Source organism: Acanthochromis polyacanthus, chromosome 13 (assembly GCF_021347895.1).
Source record: "Acanthochromis polyacanthus isolate Apoly-LR-REF ecotype Palm Island chromosome 13, KAUST_Apoly_ChrSc, whole genome shotgun sequence".
Taxonomy (NCBI): Eukaryota; Metazoa; Chordata; class Actinopteri; family Pomacentridae; genus Acanthochromis; species Acanthochromis polyacanthus.
Window position 1 is genome coordinate 40,224,114 of NC_067125.1, and position 9,362 is coordinate 40,233,475.

At 41.0% G+C, this 9,362-nt stretch overlaps 1 protein-coding gene across 2 annotated transcripts in view; it reads right to left on the reverse strand.

Moving 5' to 3' along the window:
* The window catches only part of relt (RELT TNF receptor), a 30,647-nt gene extending 24,296 nt beyond the window's left edge, over positions 1 to 6,351 (reverse strand). The window contains exon 1 of one of the 2 annotated variants that reach the window (XM_022206349.2): positions 6,097 to 6,350. The gene's annotated coding sequence lies outside the window, so the exon portion shown is untranslated. Of the gene's footprint in view, positions 1 to 6,096 lie in introns of both variants that reach the window. The other variant, XM_022206357.2, reaches the window with a different exon arrangement.
* Positions 6,352 to 9,362: the final 3,011 nt, after the last annotated feature.

The window sequence follows — 9,362 nt, forward strand, 5'->3', positions numbered from 1 at the left end:
TGTTCAGCCCTACTAGCTACCATGAACCATGCATGCATACAAACAGCACTCTGGTGATACAACAGAAACGCTTCCTTGCTTTTTGGTCATTGCAAACAGATGCTACATTTTATGGGAAGTCATAAATTCCCTAATGCTTCAAGCACAATAGCGGTTTTGTTTAGTTGCATGAATTGCATTATGAAGGCCTGATTTTATCTGAATCTCAGTGGTGCTTTTTAGATGTCTTTTAATTTCTGCAGAGTTTTTAATGGACTTTGAATTGTTTTGCATGCAATTAGATTTTACTGTCTGCCTCATTACAAACAAGACAAGCCTAAACTTGTTTTTTAAAAAAGGTGTTTTTTGCAACAAGGACACTTTGCTATTACTTAACCCACCAGAATCCAACCACAGACCAATTCCAACTACAAAACAACCCCTGAAAGAATCCAAGGGCTTCTTTTTTCTTTTGTTTTCAGAGGACAATCTGAGTTGCGAAAATGTGTATCAGAGCAGTTGTTTTCCAGAGTCTGCTATTTTCCTTTACGTCACCACCATCATTAACAGAGGATGTAAATCAACTCCTCATGTTCCAACACCTTAAATAATGATTCACAACTCGTGCTCAAACCATGTCTATATTAAAGTCAGGATGCATACACACTATAATAAAACTCACAAAGTTTCACACACACAAACACATGTACTCAGTGTGAAAACAACACCTCCAACGTGTTATCTCTATTTGTCCAACAAATGCAAAGGATTCAGTTAATTACTGTTTTACTCACTGGAAAAATCTGTCTCAGAGGTTGAGCTCGGGTGAGGAAAACAGGATTTTCACTCTGGCATCTGTATTTAATCATACTACTGCATCTACTCTTTGAGTCTACTGAGAAAACATGTTTTGGAACCACAAGTAAAGTTCGGCCTGCCAAAGAGCTACATCTGAAGAGGCAAGTTAGACATTTATTCGATTACCTGCTCAGAGTTAGACGAAAAGATCAACACAATTCTTACAACTTTACAGCAAAAATGGAACTGAAACCAATAGCAAATTAGCTTAGCTTAGCATTAAGACTGAAAGAAAGACATGAGGAAACCACACGCTGTATATAACGACAGGTGGATCCTCAGGGGACCTAAAAGTTTCCTGAATATCAGCTTTGTTGCTTAGTGTTGTAGCTTCGACAGACACCATGTTGACAGTGCTTGACTTCTGCAAACTCCCAGCTAATCCAAAAATAAACAAAGATGTGGAGCATGAGCTGAGTTGAGAAGGGCCATGCAAACATGTCTGGGCCTTGGACTGTTCTTTGACAGTATCCACCAGTCACTCAAAGCAGCAGCATGCATAATTATACATAACATTAAGCTTTGATATAGTTTAAGCTGCTGAGGCACATATAAATTTATATACTGTATGGCCATCATGAATGGACAGGTTTGCTATTGAGGCCAAAATGTTTTTGTAAAATGCTGTAAACATGTTTATTTCTGCTGTGAAGTTGCACCTTTTAATGTGGGGGTCTATGGGGATTGACTCACTTTTGAGGCCAGTCTCCAGTGGCCATTCATGGAACTGCAGCTGACAGTGTTTGCTTCATTTTTCAGTCTCAGCCATTGCCACTGGATTCTTTTTTGCTGGAAACTAAATCTACTATTTGACAGTGGTGTCAATATTGTTATCAAACTCTTGTCAAGAAGGCAAATAAGTGAAAAAGTCAAACTATGTTGTTCACTGCAGGTCAATGAGTCCAGAGATGGGTTTTCCCTCTCTGGAAAGAGGGGATTTTAAGCAGACCTCTGGGAATGCTAAATGTGGTACAGTACTCTATATGTGTGTACGAAAAGCATGCAGAGGCAGTGTTGTGCATTTCTATAAATAAAGGTGAATAAAGAAATCTGATTTATCAGCAGATATGCATTCTGCAGCCCTGCAGTTTGCCCCCAACATGCAACCCAACCACACACACGCACCCATATTTATTTATGGACCTAAATATGCTGCGTTTTGAGTTGTATTCAATATCTCTATAAAAGTGCTGCTACAGAGGAGAGGTTCAATTTCCTGCTTTGTTGGCTACATTGTCATTACTCAGCGGTTGTTTTGAAACAGTGCATGTCTGTGGCACTTCTCACATGAGGGATTGTACGGATCCCCTCCAAAACATGACACACACACACACACACACACACACACACACACACACACACACACACACACACACACACACACACACACACACACACACACACACACACACACACACACACACACACACACACACACACACACACACGTTTGTACTTATATCTTAGTGAGGACATCCATAGGCGTAATGCATTTCCTAGAGCCTTACCCTAACCTTAACTATCACAACTGATTGCCTAAACTTTATCCTTACCCTAACCAAACCTCAATTCATACCTGTTCTCTAAAAACAAGTCTTCACCCTCAAACATGGCTGTTTCAAAGTGAGGACCGGCCAAAATGTCCTCACTTTGTAAAAATGTCCTCACTTTGATAGTTAAATGCAGAAAATGGTACTCACCATGTAGCAAGTACAAGAACACACACACACACACACACACACACACACACACACACACACACACACACACACACACACACACACACACACACACACACACACACACACACACACACACACACACACACACACACACACACACACACACACACACACACACACACACGCCTCATCACAAAGAGATCGACCTGGACGTGCTGCTGTGTGATTTGCTCTGGCAGCTAAAAGCCAGAAATCGGTTACTGGCGAGTGCAGATAGCAAGATTGCGGTCGCTTTCAGATTCGTCTTTCCCCTACCAGAACCGACATGCGGGGGAGCGAACGTCTGCAGTTGTTTTTTCCTCTTTTCTCGAAAGCTTATTTTTAAGACTGTGTCATTAAACAGCATACAGTAGGGAGTGACAGGGAAGATATAAGAGGCAGAGGAGAAAGGTCATCAGGGCAAGAGGGGGGGAGAAAAGCTTGGGATTAAAAAGGACTCTGCAACAGACGTGAACTTTGTAAACTTCAGATACAAAGGATCTGTCACATCCGGGAAGTGACTCTTTGCCACGACGTGACTTTTGGAAGAATGACTGACGGAAACCTTCTGCAGCATGACTTGCAGTTTGCTCACTAACTGTGAAATCGGATGAAGGAGCAGCAGCACAGTGGTCCCCCCTGAGTAAAGCCTCATCATCAGAAGAAAAATGCAAATTTGGGCTACTTCTGCCAACTAATTCCTGTTTCCCCAACTTCTAATTAAACCTGGGTGTGTGTGTACATGCAGGAGTGTCAGGAGGTGAGCGTGTTTGCATGCTCATGCCAGCGTCCCTTCAGGTTTTTGTGTCTAGGTCTCCCTGTAATTATCCAATCCTGCACTGATCTGTGTGTGCGGACGCTGAGCCAGCTTGGACAGGGATCTGCGGCTGGCGTGGTGGGAATTTCTTTGGCACAGAGTCTCCTGGCTGACATTGTGGAGGCAGGCAGGCAGGCAGCTGTGGCACGAGGATGGAAGACGGTCGGGCGGCGTTCCCAACCGCTCTGGTTGGACGGCTGGACGTGCAGATGACAGGATTGATGGGTTAACTAAAGCTTAGCTAGGTCTTTGGCTTCCATATGCACTCGCTCAGAGGTGAAGCAGTGCATCGGTTATCGGCCCCAAGCTGCAACACACACACATTTTTTCGTCTGTTTTCTGGCTTCATTGCTAATGCCTCTCTCTCTCTAGCACTCAATCTTCTTTGGATTTCTCCACCTCTTCTTCCCTTTTCTCTACTTCCCCTCATCCTCTCTTTATCCCATCTTCCCCTGACCTTAAATACATGCAGTGTACACTAAATGTTGGGTGGGGTGGGACATAAAATGGGGGTTAAATTTGGCTCAGGATCAATCCATGCATACACTCATGTTGCTCCAAATTAAGGTGCACATGGGTGTACAATTACCGGTGTTAGTCTTCTTGCAGTTTACTGCTGCAAAAGTTGAGCACACAATATGGTGGACAGCACAAAATGTTACTTTCTGGCCCAGACATTATCCATCTCCAGCAGACAATATGGCAACAATCTCACCATCACAATTATGTGTTGCTATCAAAAGGAGGAAAACACATGAGAGACACACAGATGTGTTTAAAGGAGGCAAAAACATGTCAAACATGTTTAAATTCCATTTGGAGAATTCTTCAGCTGCCACAAACAACCAGTGAAAAGCAAAATATTTTTTAAAAAAATCATCTATTTGTTTCCTAAACAGGCTTCTAACACATCTTTGTGCTCTCAGAAATCTGTGGAACCATGCAGGCTGACCTATGTAGTTATTTTCAAGTAAGACCAATATACTTTTGTGACTATAATGATGCCATTGTGCTGTTTTAGTGTTGTTGAATATAAGCTATACTCAAGAAAAAACACGTCTGCCGGCAGAAACGTGGTCCAATGCATGGCAGACAGAAACAGCTCTCTTGAAGCTGATTTTTTTTTTTTGCTTAGTTGCATTTTTTATTCAGTGTAAAAGATTGAGCTCTCTCTTCTCAGCCTCTAGCTACTTTAGATGTTAGATATGAGATTAACACACTACATATTTGTTGAGCCAATGTGTAGAAGGAATAGATAACAGTCATTAAATGATGCTTTAACGGAACCAAGAGAAGCCCTGGGTTGGATTTACTGAATCTCCCCACCCTCACACGTGGTCTTTCACAATAAAAAGTGAAAGTAGCTGTCAGGAACGAGGAAGCCCGTCTTCTCGTAACATCAAGTAGTATCAAATACCTGTTCACTTGAGCTGTGACAAGATAATACTGACGAATCAATTTCACAAATCCTGTAAAATCCGTCCTGAAAATGCCTGTGTTGAGATAATGATGGCACGAGCTTGTGAGGCTGTTCGTGGCCCTGGTGGAGGAGTGTGTGTGTGTGTGCATAAAGGTGTGTGTGAGTGTGAGAGTGGTCGAAAGCCTCTTATTGATACAAGCGTGTAGGAATTTGGACTCAGACAATGGAAGGCGTCTGGCAAAGATGACAGTCTCATCTTGATGCTGGTGTGTAAGAGGGGCTGTCGGCCTCAAGGCTCATTGTGGTGGGCTCGTTACGTAGCAGCACATCCTGCCAAAACCACCATAGCAGAGGATGTGATAACACTTTGGTAAGAGGCGACAGAGCTCCTAAACACTGTGTCTAATCTCTAATTGAAACTGAGGGACAACGAACATGCCATACAGACAGTTCTTTCATCTCCTATGCACCTGTCTACAAGAAACTGTGATTGTGCATGAGCATTTACAGTCAAAATGAAGCCTAAAATGAGCAACTTCTACAGCAAACAGTGTACAGAGAAAAGCATGAGAGAGATCTGTTCATATTAATGCTACACACTGACGTTTTTACAACTTTCTCTTTGCTTCTCTTTGTCCGACACGTCTTTGCAGCATTTTTATTGTGCCTAATTAAAGGAAAAGCAGATTTAAAACTACAAAAATAAAGTTAAAAGCAAAACCAGGGCTTTATTTCTAAAAGAGAGGAGGTACCAGTGAGGTCATCACGCAGCCCCTGACTGTGCGTCAAGCATGCGCTCATTAGACAAGGGAGCACGAGTCTGTCAAATTAGCCAAATTACAGATATTTAATGAGGATATAAGCAGAAAAATTAAAACCAAAAGCCTGTAAACAATACGAAAGTATTACTGTATAATTCCAGTCAGTATGCGGGCAACACACCAGCATCATTAGACATTTAGATGTGTGATTTAAATCTAAGTTTGTTAAAAATACAGACAGACACAACGTTTGCTGACACACAGGCCAGAGTTCACTGAAAATATCTGCTGTCTTGAGCTTGAAACAAACAGCAGCGACTGTTTTTACGCACAGACGTCCCCAGGTATAAGTCCCGTACAGCCACACAAGACAAAGTCATAAAAACACGTTACCGCCGTGCGTAAAAGTGGTCAGGACTGCAGCTCAGGCTTTGCGGCGACAGAAGCCCCACACTAGTCTGACACAAGTTAACTACCGGCTTCAGCAGCCATTCAGACTCCTACTCGTGGGATGGGGAAAAAAAAAGTTGTCGGACTCACCGGTTTGGTGAATAAATGGAGCCGAAATCAGTATTGAGAGACGAGCATCATCGGCTGCAGAGGACTGAGTCGGCAGGTGGAATTAAAAACGCTTGAGAATGGATGAAAACCACAAAGCCGGCATACGAGGTCCCCCCTCTCTGTCTCTGGCTGATCTCCGTGTGTGAAAGAGGACATAAACAGTGAGCTGGCTCAGTGAGCTCACAGTGCGTCACCGCTGCAAGCTGAAACTCCCGGCAGACTGAGTGTGTGTGTGTGTGTGTGTGTGTGTGTGTGTGTGTGTGTGTGTGTGTGTGTGTGTGTGTGTGTGTGTGTGTGTGTGTGTGTGTGTGTGCGCGTAAACCGCCTCTGCTGGTTGTGGTACTTCCCAGGCAGGTGTTTGTACTGTAGATCCTCTAATGTGGAAACACTTAAAGCTTAACATAAAATAAACAGCCTAATTTATATAAATAAGACACATAATAGTTCATGGCTTGTAAGTTTTATACATATGTTAAAATCTTCTCAATTATTTAACAGCGTGAACTGGAAATTCATCCTGTCTAGTGGTTAGATCATTTCACCATATATGTAGATTTACTTTTTCACAATCAGCTTTAATATATTGTAATGAATCTTCAAAGGGCTCTCTGCCCTTCACCATTTGAAGAACTTCTTTATTAAATGATTGTTCTTCCCTTTATGAGTGTCTTTAAAGCACTGAAGGTTCTACATTGTTATTGAAGTTACTGAATACGGTGGCAGGTACACGCACGGATTTACTTTTGGAACTAAAAAAGGACTTATCTGCGGATTATTTCCTCAATTAAGCCATCAGTCATCAGAAATCAGTAGGAAACGCCCATCACAGCCTCTCACGTCTCAGGTTGGTGTTTTGAAAAATGTTGTTTTGTCTGATCAACAGTCCAGAACCTAAAATATTGTGTGAGCTATAATGGAAGACACAGAAAAGCAGCACTGTATCCATCAAGACAAATGCATTTGGAGTCACAAAGTTGGAGTCACAAGTTTAAGTTTTTTGGGTCTATGCTTCCCATAATAGCATGACTGATTTTATGTATGTGTTACTTTGCACTTCTCCAGAGTTGCTTTTTAAAAAATCTTAATCGTCTGTAAAGTAATAAAGTAAATGTAATGTTTAACAAATGTGTTTATGTGCTTGTTTTTCAACTTACACGTATTAATTTGATCCAAATTCACAAACTTAGCTACTTAGGAATGGTTTGAAAGATTTTCTATACTGAACCAGGGGGGTGCCCAAATAACTACCCTGAAAAAAGAACATATTTTAGTTCTTCAGAGCACCATTTATGTTGTCTAAAGGAACCATTTTGAGATGGTCCTTTAGAAAACCTCTTGCCAAAAAGTTCTTTGTGAAACTAATGCATGTAACTGCGAAGAACAATTTTCGGTTGTAGTTTTCTGAGTCTACATTTTAGAAAATTATTTAAAAAGCCAAATTCTAACATTGATGTACTGTTTTTTGAAAATACAGACAGATCCTGTCAAATCTGATGACTTTTTAGAGCCAGAAACAAGGATGATCTTCGACAGCAACTGAGATGATTAAAATTAATTAAAATTTTCCATAAACAGGGCAGCTTCAGTGTTTATAATCAGGGACTTTCAGGAAATCCTTTGATTTCTGAGAAAAAGATCATGTGTTTAAACGTGAGAGTTTAAAAAGCTGTGGCTTCTTTACATTCTCTGAAATCAGTGAATGAAGGAAATTTCCGCGTTCTTCCGCTGTCACTCCACCAGCGTCAGTCAATGACTCACAGTATCAATCAGTCATTCTGGTGAGACAGTTAAACCTCTGTGCTGCTTCTTTCAGTCACCACACAGATCTTCACTGTTTAGTCCATTTGAACACTGTGTGTGGGTGGTGCTACTTGTATGCGTCTTAATGGGGGAAGGGCCCACATTAGTGTTTGTGTGTGTCCTCAATGGGCCACATTCAGTTAAACTTCAGGACTATCGTATCACAATACACTGCACTGTAGGTCAGTGGGTTAAAGTTAAATGAAGAGTGCAGAGATGTGGCTAAAAACCACAACATAACTTCGTGTTGTGGTCAAAGTCACGAGTGAAGGAGGGCGTAGTTTAGAAAAGTTGTGTGTTTTTTATATAACTGTTGTCTTGTGAATGTGTTCAGCCCTGTTTTAGACATATTTATTTGAGTCATTCATTGTTTTATATCTTGCCATGGACAGCCGATGAAAAGCAACCAACTGGCTAGAAAACATTGCCAGAGATGGTGCCTCCTTCAAAAATTAAAGAGTCAAAAATGAAGCTTGGCCTTAGTTCTTTTGGAACAACCAGTGGATTAATGGTGGAAACACTGAACGTCTCACTTCAAACTAAAAATAATTCTGAGACACACTGCCTCAGCCACCTTGAGAATCTTTGACTTTTGAATTTTTTGCATGTTATAACAAATAAATGTCTTTGTGCTTTGCAGAGCACTAAAGGAGCCAATATTTACAGTTTTAATCTATAGAGTGACTTTGTATTTCACCAGTATGCTTCCTCTGGCTGGGAATGACATGAACACTTTACAAATGACTGTAAGACATTTTGTTAGAGTCATTATTGATACATTTGAACTATTTCTATGTTTTGTTTTAAGTTTTTGCATTTTTATTCAAAACACCATGTCTAAACTGATTCCTACCCTTCCTCAGTAGTCAACTCAGGCTTTCTTTTTTGCCACAACATCTAACAGTCAGTGATTATAACAACTATAATACCAGGCTCTCTGCATACCTCCAGTTAGATTCTGGTCCAATAATCTATTTGTTGCTCTTTTGTTTTCTTGCCATCACTCTGGTCTTCAGTTCCCTCCACAGATTCTTGATGGGTTCAGGTTTAGACTCCAAAATGCTGCTGTTGTTTTCTTTTAACCATTTCTTGACCTCTGTGGCTGTATGGTTCGGTGTATTGTTGGAAGTCCAAGTTTTTCTGCAGACTGCCTGATAGTTTTCTCCAACATCTTAACGTAGTCCTCTTCTCTCATGTTGCCCTTTACTTTGACAAATTACCTATTGGCTGAAAACATTCTCAAAGCATTGCATCCAGAGCTGGAGTGGGACTCATTTTCAGCCCTGGACTTTAATGCCTCAGACCGGCCCACTTACCTATTACTATTAAATCATGTAATTCTAGCCTTGCATCTTAAGTCTACAATAGCGCACTGTTCTGCAAAGTCTTAACACGTATATTAGAAAAATCTTTATTTGTAATGAACTATCCTTTTAAAAATTATA